The 19,700-nt window shown below is 59.3% G+C and overlaps 1 protein-coding gene across 4 annotated transcripts in view; it reads right to left on the bottom strand.

Moving 5' to 3' along the window:
- INPP5A (inositol polyphosphate-5-phosphatase A) overlaps positions 1-19,700 on the bottom strand; it is a 152,332-nt gene that overhangs the window by 114,350 nt on the left and 18,282 nt on the right. The window contains exon 1 of one of the 4 annotated variants that reach the window (XM_069567812.1): positions 5,649-5,678. The exons of 2 other annotated variants lie outside the window; for them this stretch is intronic. The gene's annotated coding sequence lies outside the window, so the exon portion shown is untranslated. Of the gene's footprint in view, positions 1-4,913; positions 4,986-5,648; positions 5,679-19,700 lie in introns of those variants that run through there. One more of the 4 variants, XM_069567813.1, reaches the window with a different exon arrangement.

The raw sequence follows: 19,700 nt of genomic DNA, 5'->3' as shown, positions 1-19,700 counted from the left end.
GCCGGGCGCCCAGCGGCCTCGTGGCCTGGAGCCTGGGCTTGGGGCGACACGGAGTCAGGGTCTTCACAGCCCCAGGGTCCTGGAGGCAGAAACCCAGCCCCCAGGAAGGTGACCGCACCCGCCTTCCAGGCCAACAGGAACAACGCAGGACCGTGAACACCAGGACGTACACTCGTCTTTCTCAAATACACCCAGAAAACTTCCAAGGGCAAGTCACTAGTAAGGAACGGCGCCTGGGCTCCCCGCTCTGTGCCTGCGGCAAGGCCTCCGGGCACTGAGCTGCCCCGGCTTCTCAGGAAATCCTGCCCCACGCTACACGCTTATCCCTGCGGAAACCCATTTCCCGAGAAAGGAAATCTTGTCTCTGGAGGCACAAACGCGGAGGCTAAGAATAGCTCTGCAGAGGAAGTGCCGGTGGGCCGGCCACCAGTCAGCGGGACACGCCATGCGGCGGGCGGGGAGCGTGCCCTGAAGTCCACCTGTCCACTCTACGTGTTAGGCCTTTAGATAAACCCTGCAGAACTTAAAAATGAAAGAATGAAAGAAAAAAATGAAAATAAGGAAAAAGATGAAAATACGAAGAGCGAGGGAGGCCTTCCCGCTGGAGGACCCAGCAGCATCCTCCTCTTTAGCTCACGTCTGCAAATGCTGCCAAAGCCCCTCACAGAGGCCTGGGACTTGAGAACCTGACTCACCAGGATGGAGGGCCTGGCAAAGCTATGACAAAATAGACATTTGCCCCTGAAGAGTGCCCTGGACATCGTGTATTTAAACGACAATCTATCCCAGGTGGTGCGGTTGGTAAAGAGTCCGTCTGTCAATGCAGGAGACATGGGTGGCACAGGCCCGACCTCTGGGTCGGGAAGAGCCCCTGGCGGAGGGCGTGGCAACCCACTGCAATCTTCTAGCCTGGAGGATCCCACGGACAGAGGAGCCTGGTGGGCTACAGTCGCTGGGGTCACAGAGAGTCGGACACGACTGAGCACACACAGGGACAGACGCTTCATCTAACTGGGTCCAATCCTAGGAAACAACGCAAGCTTAGCTTAGAGATGGCAGCCTATGGAAACGGAAATGGTCCATCTCTGGGGCAGCCACCAGGGCTAAGACCGGGTGCGAGCCCGTTTCTCAGCAGAGGCCTGTCCAGCTGGTCCGTTGGCACCAGCTGCAAAAGGAAACAGGTGTGACAGGCGGCCACCTTCGGAGGCAGGTGTACAGTCGGCGTGGAAACCTGCGAGGTCTCCCGACCCTGGCGTGTCAGCCCCGGGACTGAAACATGGGCACTCCTCCCAGGACCCGCGTTTCCCTCTGGCACCCCTCTGCCATGACCTCGCTTCGGGATGGCACAGCAAACGGGGTGCGCCAGGATCCCCGCCCGGCCCCGGGGTGGCAGCGGAGGGCTCCACCTTGGGCCCCACACCACCCCGGCCCCACAGGCCTGCCTCCATCCTGCCCCATCACAGGCATCCGCGGCGGGGGACCCATGCGAGCCGCCGCCCAGCATCCACGCCCCGTCCTCCAGACCCCAACATGGCGTACGCGCTCTCTTCCTCACACCGATCCTGCTCCTTTTCTAAGAAAAAAGCAGAGAAATGAGAGCAGGGCATCCGTCTGGGCCGAGGAAACCGTGCGTGTGGAGCCTAGGTCCCCAGGACTGCAGTTCACGCGTGCTTGTGGGGCCTAGGTCCCCGGACTGCAGTTCACGGGAGCCCCGGGCCCCAGAAACACGGGAGGGCAACGGGGAAAGCCCTGAGGGGCACCTGGGAGAAGCGTGGGCTGCACCGATGCCTTTCTGTCCGACTTACAAAGACGCTTCTTGAGCAACGGCTCGTGGGCGGTGAACTACCGCTGGGCAGTGTGGCCGGCAGGTAAAGTCGGGACGTCCCGGCTGGGGCGCTGGTTGGCAACGTGACTGCGACGTGGGCCTTCGGATTTGAGCCAAAGAAGGAAGACATTACAAACATGGAAGCTGAGACTGACGGGGAAGGAAGCGGCACCATCAGTTCTGAAGACCGTTTTGCAGGGTGGTGGTTTAGTCGCTACGACGTGTTTGACTCTTGCAACCCCATGGATTGTAGCCCGCCAGGCTCCTCTATCCACGGGCTTCTCCAGGCAAGAATACTGGAGTGGGTTGCCATGCCGTCCTTCAAGGGATAATGAGTGTAAAAATGAGTGAAAAGCATGAAAAAGCACTATGGAAGGCTTTCACACTATTTGATGGTGACGACACAGGAAGCATCTCACTGAACAACATCGAGCGGGTTGCTAAGGGACTCAGGGAAGGTTAGCACAGGAAGAGTTTCAGGAACTGCTTGACGGGGCTGATCGCGGTGCGGATGGACAGACAGGAGGGAGGGTGTGAAAATGGCGCAAGAGGCCACTCTGCTAATACTGTGTTTCCTCCGGAAAGTTGCCAGGTTTGTATTTGTTACAAGCTCCACAATAGCTGAATGTGTGCATTTTCGTGTTTACGTTTATAGACACAAACTGGTTTCGATGTCTAACCCATGTGAGAAGTTACATGTCTCTACCCATATGCTGTTAAATCTACAGCATCAAGAAATAAAATGTAGTGACTTCCTTAAGCCATGAATCTGAGAACAGTATTAATTCCAAGTGCTATTTTTAGAGCCCCGGGTTCTAAAACTCAGATTTTATTTTTTTTAAGTTAAGGAAACTGGCCTCACGTCACACAAGTCTGGCCAGCCATTACTTTCCCTATTCGTGCAACTCTAAAAATGACGAACATTTCCTTTTTAACCAATTATTCAGATATGTAAAGTCTTAAATAAAACTGGCAACTTCAAAGAAAAATTAAAAAGAGCTTTCTTTTCAAAAGAGAATCATACTCATTTCAAAAATTGGGGGAAATTTAGCAAGAGGGGGCCCAGAAATACAATCAAGCTGCCACCCTCTGGGGCCCCCACCCTCCCAGCTGGCCATCCACCAAAGTTGCTCTGCCATGCAGCCTCCCAACACCAGGGGACAGGTGACCGGTGGGCACCCTGCCAGGCAGGGCTAGGAGGAGGCCCCCTGCGGGGCTCGGTGGGGAGCGGAGGGCCACGAGCAAGTGGGGGCAGGGCGGACAGGTGCCTCTCCCAGAGGTGACCGTCCAGGCGATGATCACGAGAGCGGGACTCCGCAGCAGCCTTCAGTGGCCGGAGTGCCCCGTGCCCCTGCGGGTGGGCCCAGGGCAGCAAGAGGCGGAGATGGTCTGGGAGGGCAGGAGACACACAGGAAGGAAGAGCCCTGCACCCCACGGGCCCCACCTTCAGGGCCCCGCACGGCAGCCACCTCTGCAGGAGAGCCCGAGGGCCAGCTCCACTGCCCAGGACAGGCCCGGCCGCCCGCGACACCACCCCGCATCCAAACACTACCGTCTGTGGGGCAGGGGCAGACCCCAGTGGGCCTGTGGGTGCAGATGGGCACAGCAGGAGAAGCATGGTCCCAGGAGAACTGCAGAGACGCCGAGCTCCAGGGAGGGCAGCTTGGGACCACAGGGAAGCACAGAGGACCAGGGCCAGAGCCAGGGTCAGGAGGGGCAGAGGGGTAGGAGGAGAAGGGCACAGAGGACCAGGGCCAGAGCCAGGGTCAGGAGGGGCCAGAGGGGCAGGAGGAGAAGGGCACAGAGGGTCAGAGGGTCAGCGCCAGGGTCAGGAGGGGCAGAGGGGCAGGAGGAGAAGGACACAGAGGACCAGGGCCAGAGCCAGGAGGGGCTGTCAGCACAGACGCGCGCGGAACGACAGGGGCGCCTGAACACTGCACCAACAAATGCCTGAAAAATAGGCAACTCGGGAAGAAACAATAACTTCTATCTATTAAAGAGACTGGATGTGCACCAAAAACACAGATGGCTGCACTAGTGAGCTCCACTGATCACTTAAGGAAGAAGCACTCCCCGCTCACTCAGCTCTCTGAAAACACAGAGAACACGTTCCAATTTCTTCTAAGAAGCGAACACGATGCCAGCACCCAAAGCCATTCACGGAAGCGGAAGCAGAAGCAGGAGCGGGAGCGGAAGCGGGAGAGGCAGAGGGAGAGGGAGAGGAGGAGGAAGGGGAGGAGGGAGAGGAAGAGGAGGAGGGAGAGGAGGAGGGAGGGGAGGAGGGAGGGGAGGAGGGAGGGGAAGAGGGAGGGGAGGAGGGAGGGAGAGGAGGAGGAAGAGGAGGAGAGAGGGGAGTAGGGAGGGAGAGGAGGAGGAAGAGGAGGAGGGAGAGGAGGAGGGAGGGGAGGAGGGAGGGAGAGGAGGAGGAAGAGGAGGAGGGAGGGGAGGAGGGAAGGAGAGGAGGAGGAAGAGGAGGAGGGAGGGGAGGAGGGAGGGAGAGGAGGAGGAAGAGGAGGAGGAAGGGGAGGAGGAAGAGGAAAAGGAGGAGGGAGAGGAGGGAGGGGAGGAGGGAGGGGAGGGGGAAGAGGGAGGAGGAGGGAGGGGAGGAGGGAGGGGAGGAGGGAGGGGAGGAGGGAGGGGAGGAGGGAGGGGAGGAGGATGGCAGAGGAAGAGAGTGGCGGACCAGCGGCAGAAGAGGACAGTCACAGGCCAGCGCCTCTTGTGATGCACACAGAGACCAAATGCAGAAACACGTAGAAAGAGCACGACTTGACCAAGCAGCCCAGGAATGCAATCGTTTGGTTTAACATTTGAAACCTGACGTCATCCACCAAATTCACAGACAAAAAAGAAAGACCAGGATCATTTCAGTACACGCAGAAAAAGCATTCAGCAGCATCCAACATTCTTTCATGGCTAAACAAACAAACAAACAACCTCTTGGCAAAGTAAGAAATAGAAGCCTCTTCAGTTTGATAAAAGACAACTGAAAAAAAGAGGAAAGACAGCCTCCAGCTGCCACCATCGTTACTGACGAGCTAGTCAACGCTCTGCCTAAAAGAGAGGCGCAGCGGCCCACACTCACTACCTGATTGCCGTGGCGCAGCCGGTCCTGAGCGGGCAGGGAGGCAGGGAGCGGGACGGACAGCCTGCAGATGCTGACACAGAGTCCTGACCTCCCAGAACAGCTACAGTTTAGCAAAGTCATGGGACATCAGATTAATACACAAGCCTCATTTGCATTTCTATTTAACAGCAGCAAACTGGAAAATGAAACGTTTAAAAATACCATTTACTGCAGCGTCCAAAAAATGCAAAGTACACAGGAATACATTTAACAAAAGCCACGCCACGCCTCTACACTGGAAACCACAAAATGCTGTGGGAAAAACAAAAGACCTAAATAAAGGAAGTGATGCCTCGTCCGAAAGCAAAGCCATGAAATCGCTGAAACGTCAGCTCTCCCCACACTGGCCCCTGGACCCAGCACGACACTGGCCGGTATCTCAGCAGACAATCTGCAGAAGCTGACAAACTGACTCCAAGACGCGCCCGGAGGCGCAGCGGGCCTGGAACGCCACAGTGAGAGCAACACTGGGAGGCCCTCCCCAGGCACCACGGTGACAGGCCACAGCCACCAAGACAGGTGGCCCTGGGGCAAACCTCACTGGGCAGACCAATGGGGCAGGATAGGGTCCAGAAAGAGCCACAGGGACAGTGATTTTCAACAAAGGTGCCAAAGCGATGCCCGGGGAAACAAAATCGCAACAGGAGGGGGTGGACCGCACCCCGCGACCCCAGCTCACCTCGCACACAAACTCACCTAAGGACGGAGCCCTGAGACGCAGACGGGAAACCGAGGAGCTCCTGAAAGAAGCGACACGTCCGTCTTCACGACTAGGTGGTGGGCAAAGACTTCTCAGGGCACAGAGGCTGAGGGTGGTGCAGGGGCCCCGGGTGAGGACTCCGGGGGCTCGAGCGGCACTTGGCTGGTGGTCCAGTGGCTCAGACTCTGCCTGCCAGCGCCGGGGACGAGGGCTCGATGGCCGTTTCCACACGGTCCGACCGGCCAGGGCCACTGCGGCACTCGGGGCCCTGGGCAGGGCGCCTGCCTGCCGAGACGGGGAAGGACCTTCAGCCAACATCAAGACCCTCCCCGACGGGCTGAGGCCGACAGAGCAGGGACACAGGTCGGACCCCCGACAGGACGTCCTAGGACAGGCAGAACTCTCTGCAAGCAGTCAATCGGAGCCCGGGGCCTGGTGGGGGCCAGCCAGGGAAACGGAAGGGGAGCCTTCCGGGCTGATGGTCGGGTTCTATATTACGATAACAGTTTGGGTTAACATAAGCATTCGTGAAAACTCTGCAAATGCATGCCTAAACGTGTACATCTCACTGCACATAAATTTTGTCTCAGAGAAAGAACTAAACCAATAATGAACTCTAGCCACTGACATTCCTACTGAAGTACTGAGAGGGTGGCTTCCCTCCCGGCTCAGTTGGTAAAGAATCTGCCTGCAATGCAGGAGACCCGGGTTTGATCCCTGGGTGGGGAAGGTCCCCTGGAGGAGGAAGTGGCTACCCACTCCAGTATTCTTGCCTGGAGAATCCCATGGACGGAGGAGCCTGGCGGGCTACAGTCCACCGGGCCGCAAAGAGTCGGACACGACTGATCAACTAAACCGCCCCCACCCCTTGACAGCTGCAATCGGCTGTGAAACGCGCAGAAGACGAGAACGGCCAACAGGTGAGCAGGCAGACGAACGCGGTAGAAGCCTGGTGCCTCGGTCGGGACAGCGTCTAGACGGGTGACAAGCAAGCGCTAATGATGAAATTCTCTCGACTCGACGCTGTTCTCGGAACTTTTATCATAAAACGCTGGGAAAGAGTTTAAAAGAAAAAGCAAAGGGTTGAAGCTGACAGTCTCTGAGGTCCTTTCTATGACTTCCGCTGTGAAGCAGTTTGCTTTCCTTCTTTTCAAGCAGAATTCCTCTCTGCTCGAAGCAGGCAGGCAGATCTGCTGTCCCCAGAACCTCTGGGTGGGCCACGGCATTGAGCTGACCCAGCCCAAGGCCCGGAGCCGCGGGATCCCCACGGGAGGAGGACACCACGGTGTGGGGAGGCCTCTCCAGCCGGGGGGCCCCTCAATCCAGGCTGGGGGACAGAGCATGCTGCCCTCGAGCCTCAGCAGCGGGGGCGGAGCGGGAGACGGGAGGCAGGAGGAAAGACGGCCGGGTCACGGGGCAGCGAAGCAGAGCACCCTGCCTCCATCAGACACACTAATTCTGCGTCTCAGGAGACTTCTGAAAAATGTAAAACTCAAGTCCAGAATAACTGAAGTCTAAAAATAGGGCCCCTGCAACATAAACACACTCGGAATCTTCCCAGCTTCTCCTCTCCTTCTCACTGGCAAACGTAAGGGAGCCAGCCCGAGTGGTGCCGGGCGTCACAGCGCCCCCCAAGCTCCGTGGGACCCTGGCCCTGGCGAGGGTCCCCCAAGGCCCCCAGCATGGGCAGGGCTGGCTCTCTCTCTCTCTCTCTCTCACACACACACACACACACACACACACAGAGGCAGGGCTGGCTCACACACACACAGGCAGGGCTGGATCACACACACACACACAGAGGCAGGGCTTGCTCTCACACACACACACACACACACACACAGAGGCAGAGGCAGGGCTGGCTCACACACACACACACACACACACAGGCAGGGCTGGCTCTCTCTCTCTCTCTCTCTCACACACACACACACACACACAGAGGCAGGGCTGGCTCTCACACACACACACACACACACAGGCAGGGCTGGCTCTCTCTCTCTCTCTCTCTCACACACACACACACACACACACACACAGAGGCAGGGCTGGCTCACACACACACAGGCAGGGCTGGATCACACACACACACACAGAGGCAGGGCTTGCTCTCACACACACACACACACACACACACACACAGAGGCAGAGGCAGGGCTGGCTCACACACACACACACACACACAGGCAGGGCTGGCTCTCTCTCTCTCTCTCACACACACACACACACACACAGAGGCAGGGCTGGCTCTCACACACACACATGCGCAGGCGCGGCAGGCAGGGATCAGGGTGAGGAGGCGGAGCTGGGCTGGGGGGCGTCTCCACGCCCCTCACCACCACCGCCAGCACCAGCCCCCCAGCCCTGCTGGCAGGGTGGGCGCCAGCAGTGTGCCCGGGGAAGACGGAGCCTGGAAAGCGGCCGACCCCGGAGGCCAAGGGCCCCACCCTCCCCTTGTCCCCGGCCCCCCTGCGAGGGAGCCTGAGCCCCAAGTGCCTCGTGGGCCCCGTCCCCTGCCCTGCCCACAGCCGGAGCCACAGTGCCCGGGGGCACTCGGCACTCGGCAGACAGACCTCCAGGCCCACACGAGGCTGCCCGCGGCCGAGACAGAATCCCACTGCCCCCCACACGCGTGCCCACTGCTGGCTGGTGGGGGGCCCAGCCAGGAGCCTGAGGCCTGGCGAGGACGAGGCTGTGTCCCCGGCGTGCGGGCCGGGCTTCCCCATCTCCAGCGGCCCGGCCTGCAGGGCTCCCGAGCACGGGAGGCCATCTCTCCCTGCATCATCCTCACGGGGGACGGCGGCCCGGCCTCCAGTGTGCGGGGAAACAGCGGCAGTGAGCAGCCCTAAGCACCAGGCTTCCCCCCGTCCAGCTCCAAACGCAGGCCTGGAAAACAATCTGTGCTTTCCCCAAATCACGGTGTTGTTCCCAAAGAAATCAGTCAGAACCCAACAGGGCCCCTCACCAGCCCCAGCAATCAAGCACTGCCCTCTGCTTCCTGCCACCCGACCCCCCGGACAACTCTGCTCGCAGACAGCGGCCTCTCCCACTCTTTTCCACGAGCCCGCAGAGGGCCCTGCCCCTCCAGGACTGCTGCCCAACCCCCACCCAGGAGAAGGCGTGGCCTCCAGTGACCTAGCCCCAGCCCCGCAGGGCCCCTCGCCTTAGCAAGCCTCTGTCCTCCCCGAGGTCACCTGGAGGCCACCTGACCCCCGGTTGCCCTCCCCAGAGACTGTCTTCCCAGCAGCTCGCTCCAGAGCGACCCTTCCACACCCCACCGTCACACTCTCACCAGAGACTCCCACAGGCCCCGCGGCTCTCCGGCTCCTCCACGGCCTTGGGAGACCCTCCTTGCAGCCGCACCCCCGTGCTGGGCCAGTCCCCCACCGCCTGCCCCCCCAGCCCCCTGACCCCTGCTGCCAACCCACCCTCGCAGGGCCTGCCGTCCAGACCTCTGCACACCTCCCCGGGCGGCGGGCGACAGGCTGCACCCTGCCCCAGCAGGGGCCCTCCGCCGGGTCCCACTCCCTGCGGCGTCCAGAGGCCAGCAGGGGACCAGTGCCCCCCGTGCTCCCTGCGGACCCCTTGCACACCCCCCAGGGAAGCCCACCTACCGACGTGCAGCGGCGGAGTCTGGGGCTGGAGGGGCCCCGTGCCACGGAGCCAGGGACGGGCACAAGGTCGGGGGCCCTGCCTGGCACCGCAGCCGAGTGTGAGCACGGGCCTGCTCTGCCGCGGGCACGACCAGCCCCTGAGGGGTACGAAGGGCTCCCCTCCTATTTAGTTTGAGGTTCTAGTTTCTGCTTTTGATGCAAGTTCAATATTGAGTCTAATCTCAAAACAGATGCTGAGGCCAGACTGCTGACTTTCAGCAAACGTCCGCACAACTAAAATAACCCAGAAACCTCGACATCTCAGCCGCTCGCTGCCCACCCTGCAGAGCTCGCCCGGGGAACGGCCCCAGAGCCCCTGAAGGCCTGAGAGCCCACCCTTGTCTCCCAGTCAGGAGCTTGACGGCTACCCAGGAACCAGAGAGAGAGGAGAGCTGGGGGGGGGACGGAGAAGGACGGAGGGGGGCGGAGAGCCGCCGGGCATCCAGGACACATGCCAGGACCGCTGCCCTGCCCGCAGAGACAGGACCTCTGAGATCGACTGGGGAGTGTGGTCCGCCTTCTGGCCGGGCCTCTCCCAGGCCCTGGGCTGAGAGAGCTGACAGCGTGCACTCCAGGCAGCAAGAGTGGGACTTGGACCCGTCGAGGGGGCCCCATGATCTCAACAGCTGACACAGCTCTTAGAAGCAATGCGGAAGGTCCGAGCTAAAGCCCCAACATGCACAATGCTGACCAGCAGAGTGCGAGGCAGGTGTCCACGTCGTGCAGTGCAGGCTTGGGGCTAGGTGGCATGGAGGGGCAGGAGGAGGAGGCTGCCCTGGGGGGCCCCCAAGCCCCCCGGGACTAGGTGCTAGAAACATCCATCCCCCAACCCTGAGCCCACCCTTCACCCTGCAAACAGAACGCAAACCCTACAAACCCAGAGCTCCGTCCACCGTGACCAGCACAGCAGGGCAGGTCCTCAGAGGGAGGGACTGCAGCCCGGGCCCCCTCCCCAGTCGGCACCCTGCTGCTGCGCCGGGGCTGTGCACACGGCCAAGGGCAAGTAGAGGGGCAGAGATCGGCCAGTGCGGAGCCTCGCGGGGCAGGCGGTGGCCGCGGGGCAGGGAGAGCTGTTTTCCTGAAGTCCCCCATCCAGGAGCGGGCAGGAGGCACGGTGTCCACTCCCTTGGACGGCCACCTGGAGGTCAGCACAGGAACAGAACGCAGAGGCCCCCCAACAGGACCTGCGTGCAGGCACGGGCGGAGCTGCGGGGAGGGCCGCTCTGGCGGCCGATGGTGGAGGCCCCCGCAAGCCACGGGCTCAAGTTCACTCTCGATCGCTCCTTGCCAGTGTAAACACAACTTTCAGAATTTCAAATAAACGGATTTCTGCAGGAAAAAGCCTAGAAGTAAATACATGCCCGCTGTGGTCTGCTGAGGAAGTGGACGGCGCGGTCTTTCCCTTTCGCGCTGGCTGCACACGACTGGGTGCGGTTACTCACCTGAGCGTCCGGCCCCCGCCGGCAGTGGGTCTGCAGAGGGCGCCGGCTCACTCCTGCCTGTGCGGCCCACCTGCTCTGAGCCCGGGGAGCTCACAGGGAAGGCGTCTGCAGAGGGACCAGGGGTCAGGGAGAAGCACCAACACTCAGGCGGAGAGCAGGCGCCGTCCACAGGCCGCAGCCAGGCAGGCAGGCAGGCGTCAGGCAGTCCTGAAGAGACGTGCAGGCCTTGAGCGGCAGGGGGACCAGCGGCCTTCTCACGGAAGAGCCCAGACAGCGGCAGTGAGCCCGAGACCCCCTCGCGAGTTACCGCGGAAACCGCCCACAGGAGCAGATGGCTTCTGCGGCGGACGTGCTGGAGAGAAACGGCCCGGGTCGCATGGAGACGGCGCCGGCGCCGGTCCACGGGCCCGAGCCCCCGAGTCGCGCTCTGCACTCGTCATCGTCGCTTGGCTGCGAGGCTTCTAGACGGGAAAGCAGGCAGCCTGCCTGCCCTGCCCCCGAGCCTGCAGCTTCAGGTGCACTGGACGGAAGCCACCTTCAGAGCCCCCTTTAATTCAGAGGGGAGCACAGCCCCCTCAGTCCACATCCACCAGGACCCGGCCAGCCCCAGGGGCAACCTAGGCGGGAACCAGCCTGTCCTCATGGGCCCATGTGCGCCACACCCACGACGAGCTCAGTGCCCACCAGCGCCGCGCCGTCTGCGGAGAGCAGCGCTCAGGCAGACTCAGCTGGGCTGACGCGCCTCCACGGACCCAGGAAACGACCCAGGTCCCCACGCGGCCACCCTCAGCAGAGCAGCGAGCCCCTCGACCCCGCCTGGCTGAGAGGGAGAGGGGACGCCCGTGTGCACCCGAGGTCGTGGGCACCGGCGTGTGAGTTCCCCCCGATGTCCCGAGAGCTGAGCCAGCCAGCCTCCCTCAGTCCCGCGTCCACACCCCGCTCCTCTGTTACTGCCCTTCCGGGTGGTCCGGCTGGAGCCTCCGGTTCGCTGTTAGTGCTCTGGAGTGGGGGAAACCAAGGATGTTGGCACTCAGAAAGACAAGGACGTGCAGGAGCGTGAAATGCAAACACCCAAGATGCATGGGGCGGGGTCTGAGGAGCCCCAGGGGGCCTCCCTCTCCCCCAGTCTCCCCCTGCAGCCAGCGACACTGCCCGGAAGCGCGGGGCACCAGTCAGAGTCTATGAACAGAATCTGGAGGGACCCCCCGCCCAGTGACACCACTCCCCACCCTCGTGCCCGTGGCCAGTGGCTCAGGGGGCATCCTGCTGCCCTGGGTCCCAGGGGGCCAGGCTGCCACGGCTCCCCACAAGGGTGCAAAAGGGGCTCACCAAGGAGGAGCCTTTCCAAGACTATCCTAAGTCAGCCTCTTCAAATAAGACATTTAAGTAAAACTCAGCTGAGCTATTTCAAACCCTAAAAGATGATGCTATGAAAGTGCTGCACTCAATATGCCAGCAAATTTGGAAAACTCAGCAGGGGCCACAGGACTAGAAAAGGTCAGTTTTCATTCCAGTCCCAAAGAAAGGCAACACCAAAGAATGCTCAAACTACCACACAATTGCACTCATCCCACACGCTAGCAAAGTAATGCTCAAATCCTCCAAGCCAGGCTTCAACATTACGTCAGCTGAGAACTTCCAGATGTTCAAGCTGGTTTTAGAAAAGGCAGAGGAACCAGAGATCAAATTGCCAACATCCACTGCATCATCGAAAAAGCAAGAGAATTCCAGAAAAACATCTACTTCTGCTTCATTGACTCTGCCAAAGCCTTTGTGTGGATCACAACAAACTGTGGAAAATTCCGAGAGAGATGGGAATACCAGACCACCTGACCTGCCTCCTGAGAAATTGTATACAGGTCAAGAAGCAACAGTTAGAACCGAACACGGAACAATGGACTGGTTCCAAATTTCTCAATTTGGAGTACATCAAGGCTGTATATTGTCATCCTGTTTATTTAACTTATATTCAGAGTACATCATGAGAAACGCTGGGCTGGAAGAAGCACAAGCTGGAATCAAGACTGCCAGGAGAAATATCAATAACCTCAGATATGCAGATGACACCACCTTTATGGCAGAAAGTGAAGAGGAGCTAAAAAACCTCTCGATGAAAGTGAAAGAGGAGAGTGAAAAAGTTGGCTTAAAGCTCAACATTCAGAAAACGAAGATCATGGCATCTGGTCCCATCACTTCATGGGAAATAGATGAGGAAACAATGGAAATGGTGTCAGACTTTATTTTTTGGGGCTCCAAAATCACTGCACCCATGAGATTAAAAGACACTTGCTCCTTGTAAGAAAAGCTAATGACTAACATAGACAGCATATTCAAAAGCAGAGACATTACTTTGCCAACAAAGGTCCATCTAGTCAAAACTATGGTTTTTCCAGTGGTCATGTGTGGATGTGAGAGTTGGACCGTAAAGAAAGCTGAGCGCCAAAGAATTGATGCTTTTGAACTGTGGTCTTGGAGAAGACTCTTGAGAGTCCCCTGGACTGCAAGGTGATCCAACCAGTCCATCCTACAGGAGATCAGCCCTGGATGTTCATTGGAAGGACTGATGCTGAGGCTGAAACTCTAGTCCTTTGTCCACCTGATGCGAAGAACTGACTCATTGGAAAAGACCCTGATGCTGGGAAAGATTGAGGGTGGGAGGAGAAGGGGACAACAGAGGATGAGCTGGTTGGATGGCGTCACCGACTCAATGGACGTGAGTTTGAGTTAACTCCGGGAGTTGGTGATGGACAGGGAAGCTTGGCGTGCTGTAGTCCACGGGGTTGCAAAGAGTCAGACACAACTCAGCAACTGAACTAAACTGAACTAAGTAAAACTCAAATTGCTTTTAACCTCAGAGTGTCAATAACAAGCTGAAAGAAAAAGACGCGGTGTCCGAATCTAACTGTTTATTGCGTGACCAGAGTTCATCAGACATTTCTGGATGTCCAGTGTTGAAAAGAATCTTCAAAACATACACATATCACTTGGGATCTACATTAATTTTTGCAAATATATGTCATGAATTCACATATACTGTTTTTGGCAATAAAATTTCAATCTTTATTAACTAAGCTTCCCTTGTTTCACAAAATTCATAAAGATTTGCTTGAAATGGAAAGCTCGAGGGTTAATTAAAATTGTTTGAAAAGCCTGTTGCTCTCATGGGGCTGCCAGACACACTTCTGAACTTCCAGGACAGACCTCCCTATCAGCACTGACGAAAGTGGTCTTCACAACGGTCTGCATGCAAAGCCTCATCTGGACCTCACGTGAGGGGAGCAAACGCGAGGAGGAGTGGCTGGGCTCTCACCAGGCGTCACAGAAGCGTTTTCCAGATGCTGTCTCTGAGCACTAGGCTATCGTGTGAGGACAGACAAGCTGGGAGTATAATCCACATCCCAATAAGCTTTGCATTTAGAGAAAATTAACAACGTGTCATCAATCATCAGGCACTGAAGTAACGACGGGGGACGGTCAGCGGGCCTTGGGGCAGGCGGCAGGGCCCGGGGAGCGGGCGCAACTGCGAGAAGCACAGCAAGCCGAGCAGTCACCTCGCGCGGCTGCCTTAAGTGGAAGCAAACGCTCTGAACGTGAACACCAGTCAGATGCCGGCTGGAAGGCAAGCTGCTCGGGCACGCGGGCTGTCTGCTCTGCCCTGTTCACCAGCTCCTCCCCAGAGCCTAGAGCGAGGCTGGAGCAGGGCAGACAGCCCAACACGGGCAGGACCGACAGACTGACCTTTGCGCAGACGGCTGTGGATGCTGTGCGTGTGCGCGCATGGGTGTGTGTGTGCACAGGTGTGTGTACACGAGTGTGTGTGTGCACCAGTCCGTGTGCACCAGCATGTACTGGTGTGTGCGTGCCACTCAGAAAGGTCTTCTCTATGCCTGGATTTTTTAAAGACTCACTTTAGTACTTTCCCTGATGGCTCAGTTGGTTAAGAATCCTCCTGCAATGCAGGAGACCCTGGTTCAATCCCTGGGTCGGGAAGATCCCCTGGAGAAGGGAAAGGCTACCCACTCCAGCGTTCTGGCCTGGAGAATCCCATGGACTGTAAAATCCCTGGGGTCGCAAAGGCAGACACGACTGAGCGACTTTCGCCTCCTCTCACTTCCTTGGTACTTTCCTGTGTCTCATCTGCTCAGGGTGCGGACTCAGCGCCCTGCCCAGCGAGCGCACGGTGGGGACCCTCCACAGTGGTTTCCTGGGCCCTTCCTGAGAACTCGGTGCAGGAGGTGAAGCTGCCCCGCCCCAGCGACGCTCTCGGGTGTGGGGACGGCCGTAGGTCTGACTCAGCTCTGTTCTTCACGGGCCGCCGGGCCGCCGCGGACACCATAGAGCCCCCCGGCTCGGAGGGCAAGTTCGCGTGCACTTCTGGGTCTTTCTGGGTCTTTGCGCCCCCCTGACCGCGTCCCCAGCTTCTCGGAGACGTAACTAACACTGCGCGTCGCACGCGTTTCCAGCTGTACAGAGTCAGCACTGGACGCCTGCTCGTGGGGCAGGACAGCCACAGCAGCAGGGGCGCTGGCAGCTCACCCCACAGGGTCACGGCTCTCCCCACCCTCCACCCCTCGACTCTCCTGGCAGCGTGCGAGTCCACAACACGGCCGTGCGAGCTGTGGCCACCTGACGCCTCCCGACAGCGGCTCCACGTGCCTGCGTCCCCGGTGGGCGGCCCCTGCACCAGCGGCCGAGGGCCCCGCCACCCCTCTCAGAGCGGTCCCGGATGCCCCTGTGGTGCCCTACCTGGAGGCCTGCCAGCAGTGCTGCTGGTCTAGGGGCAGACGTGCCCACCCAGGGGTGGCCCCGGGCCCCTGCAAGCAGGCCAGCTGGCCTGACCGGCTGGCAGGCGGTCTAGACAAGACCGGGGGCCCTGGGGGGCCTTCCAGGCAGGCTTGTCTGTGACAGGAAGTCTCCGGTGACACCCCCAGGAATAAGCACCCAGGCCCTGTCTCCAAGGAAAGAGCCAGACTCTGGAGAACTGGCCAACTCCAGGGCTGGGCAGGGAAAGTCCAAGATGAGCTCCCGGGAGCACCATGTCGGGCCCAAAGTCAGGAAGCGCTCAGAAAACAGCAGGATGGGTGTGAACGCGGAGCCAGCTGCAAGGCGCCCCCTGGCCAGCGCCGCTCACCGGTGCCCCTCTGTACGACAGTGACGGCTGCAACCCAGGAACAGGATGAAAGTCTGTGAGTCCACGCTGAAGAACAGCTGAACCAACGAACAAACGGGAAAACCAGCAGAAACTCAGACACGACACGTGGATGCCCCCGGGAGTGGGGGGCACCCGGTGACCAGCAGGGCAGGGTGGGACGGTGGGGAGACGCCGGCACCAGCTTACCGGGGACAGGGGTCAGCATCACGGCATCAGTTCCTGCCGGGGTCAGCCCCCTGCGTGACAGTTCATTCCTGGGTGTTTCCTGTCTGGATGTATAAGAACGCATTGAGCGCACTACTGAGCGCCTTCGCCGCGCGCCGTGGGCTCTCAGGAGACGCTCCAGCGCTTCCAGCCGCGGGTCGGTGTGGCCTCTAACAGCGCAGCAGCTACGCTCCTCTCGGCCAACCTGCCGACGAGACGAGCCAGCGCTTCTCGAACGTGTCAAACGATCGTGGGTGCGGGTGCGGGTGCGGGTGTGGGTGTTCATTCATGCTCATCTCTTCAGACCCCACGGACTGTAGCCCACCAGGCTCCTCTGTCCACGGACTCTCCAGGCAAGAACCCCGAAGTGGGCTGCCCTTCACTCCTCCAGGGGATCTTCCCGACCCGGGCGTCAAGCCCACAGCCCTTGTGCCCGCTGCACTGCAGGGGAACTCTACCACCAGCGCCGCCTGGGAAGCCCCAGACAATCACGCTCGCATCAGATGTCTTTGCCTTACCCCTGGATCTAATGGAGATGTCTGATTTCCAAGTTTTAAAATCGTATTAAGGATCGAGCTACTGGTTTCAATTTTGTCAAGAGATGCTGAACTTTATCAAATATACTTTAGCATCTATGGAGATGACCCAGTAAGGGATTTCCTACTGATAAATTACTAACTCTATGTGGAGAAAAGGGAACCCTCTTACACTGTATGGAGAACAGTGTGCAGATTCCTTAAAAAACTGGAAATAGAACTGCCTTATGACCCAGCAGTCCCACTGCCGGGCATACACACCGAGGAAACGAGAATTGAAAGAGACACGTGTACCCCAGTGTTCATCGCAGCACTGTTTATAATAGCCAGGACATGGAAGCAACCTAGATGTCCATCAGCAGACGAATGGATAAGCAAGCTGTGGTACAGATACACAATGGAGTATTACTCAGCCATTAACAAAAATACATCTGAATCAGTTCTAATGAGATGGATGAAACTGGAGCCTATTATACAGAGTGAAGTAAGCCAGAAAGGAAAACACCAATACAGTATACTAACGCATATATATGGAATTTAGGAAGATGGCAGTGATGACCCTGTATGCGAGACAGCAAGAGAGACACAGATGTAAACAGACCTTTGGACTCTGGGAGAGGGCGAGGGTGGGGTGGTTTGAGAGAATGGCATTGGAACGTGTATCTCCGTGCGTGAAATACACAATCAGTGCAAGTTTGACTGAAGCTGGGCACACAAGGCGGGTGCTCTGGGACGATCCGAGGGATGGGATGGGAGGGAGGTGGGAGGGGGGTTCAGGATGGGGGACACATGTGCCCCTGTGGCCAATCATGCTGATGTATCGCAAAAACCACAATACTATAATTTTCCTCCAACTAAAACAAATACAGTAATTTCATAAAACTATTAACTCCCATAAGCTCGATTGCCTAGCCCTACCTTTCTGGGTCTCACCGTCCTGACCCGCTGCTGACCAGCGTTCCCCCCAGAGCCATCCCGCGGCCGGGCAGAAAGGCCCACCTGCAGCGGCTGGTGCTGCCTCCGCGGCCCTGGGGCCTTGCGGCGGCTCAGGGGAACCGCAGGCAGGGCCCCCGGAGCGTCCAACGGGGCCCACTCCAGGACATGCCCCCTCCTGGGGCCAGGCCCTCACAAGCCCGCTGATCTCTCGGCTCAAACGACTGGCCGGTTCCGCTTTTCTCTCTTCTCTAGGCTCAGCGTGCTCACGTACATTTTGCTAGAAAACTATCCCTTTCATTAATTTTTTCAAAGTTATTTGAACACATTTGAATAAATTAACACCTTAAAGATGTTTCCCTTTTCACAGGGCCCTTGGGGAACCCAGGGGGTCCCTGCAGGTGGGCAGATGACAGGCATGCCGAGACTGCTCCCAGTGGCCGGCCGGGGCGACGGGGCCCCGCTGCCTGCGAGGCCAGTGACCACCTCGTCCCTTCCCCAAGATCCTGCTGAAGTCTCCTCCATGACACAGCCCAGACTCAGAGCCTCGCAGCCAGGAGGCAGAGCTGCACGCAGGTATGTGGAGAGTCTGGACCGCACCCCCATCCAGCTCTCAAGTCCAGCCATCTGCGAGGGGGGGCTCAGATCATGGCAGACCCCAAACACTGTGCGTGTTGTCCACACCAGCAGGCTGGGTGCCGAGGACGGAGAGGTGAAAGGTGCCTAAAGAAAAGTCTAGCTCACTTCTTAAATGCTCAGATTTGGAATGAAAATAAGTCTTCAAACAGGCACCACATGACACGAACGTGTGGGGACGTGTGACACTCGGCCGAGGCTGCAGGGCACGCCTCGGGGTTGGGGTGTCCACGCCCTACCACAGAGTAGGGCCAGCTGGGCCTCCAAGCATGGCTCGTCCTCTGGCACCGTCCCCCGGGCCACGCAGGGCCGGGCACACGGTGGGCACACAGCAACACACGCCACAGGGCTCAGCCCCAAGGGCGCCGCGAGGGTCTCTAGGGGAGCCGCCCCCCCGCCCGCTGCGCGGGGCCCCCAGGAGCCCACTGTGCCCTCCGCACGCTGCCCGTCCACTGCGGACTCCGTCAGCCGCCCCGTGTTGCTCTTACTTTTTCATTCATCCCTTGTTTTGGCGGCGCTGGGTCTCTTTGCTGCGGGGGCTTCCATGCCTGCAGCTCACCGGCTTCAGGGCGCCGGCTGAAAGGGCGTGCTGCACAGCAGAGGAGCCCGCAGGGGCAGCGGGGGCCCTGCACCTGTGCCCGGCTGGCCCGCCGGCTCTCGAGACGGGCTCTGCGAGCCTGTGCTGGGGACCCTGGCTGGCGAGCTCCGAGAGGACGGACGTCCTTGCCTCCCGAAACACGGAGTGACGAGGACTGGGCACTTGGACCCCAAGGGTCAGGCCCGAGCAGCAGTCACGGCGACGCCACACGCCAGCCCGCGTGCCGGGGGTCTGGGCTCATCGCCCTCTTTCTGCTCCTTTCTCTGTGGCCTCTTTCGAGGGACACCCCCTCACACTTTGCTTTTCAGGCGCAGCGCTGAGAAAAGAAGGCCTTTGATCTCAAGGTCACTCGCCACACAGGGTGCGGTGACGACCCTCTCAGCCGGGGCGTCTTCGCCGCTTCCCCTGCCTGTGCACGCTTTACACACACGCACTCACACACGACACCCGAGCCTTCCTGCAACGCTCGCCGGCACGAACACACCCCTGTTTAATTTCTGTCGTAAATGCAAAGCCAGCATCCGCACCAGAGAGCCCTCATCCGCCAGGAAAGACAGAGCCACCCCTGCAGGGACAGCCTGACTTCAGGCCTCACAGGGGGTCCCGGGCCACTCCCCAGTGGGAGCCCCAGAACTAGAAGCCTGGTCCAGGGCCAGGGGTCAGGGGCTGCCCGGGAGGCAGTGAGGAGACCCTGGTACCAGGTCCAAGCCCGAGACCAGCCCTGGGCCCGGGGTGTCACGGCCCGGACTCTGACCGAGCTCCTGCCTGGTCCTGCCCGGGCTCCCAATTCAGACCACAGCCCCGTTACCCCTGCTCCGACGGCCTGTTACCCCTGCTCTGACGGCCCCTGTCACCCCGAACCTACGGCCCCCATCACCCCTGAATCTACGGCCC

This window comes from Ovis canadensis, chromosome 22, assembly GCF_042477335.2.
Source record: "Ovis canadensis isolate MfBH-ARS-UI-01 breed Bighorn chromosome 22, ARS-UI_OviCan_v2, whole genome shotgun sequence".
Lineage (NCBI taxonomy): Eukaryota > Metazoa > Chordata > Mammalia > Artiodactyla > Bovidae > Ovis > Ovis canadensis.
The sequence above is the reverse complement of the archived record's forward strand: the minus strand, read 5'-3'. Positions and strand labels throughout refer to the sequence as shown.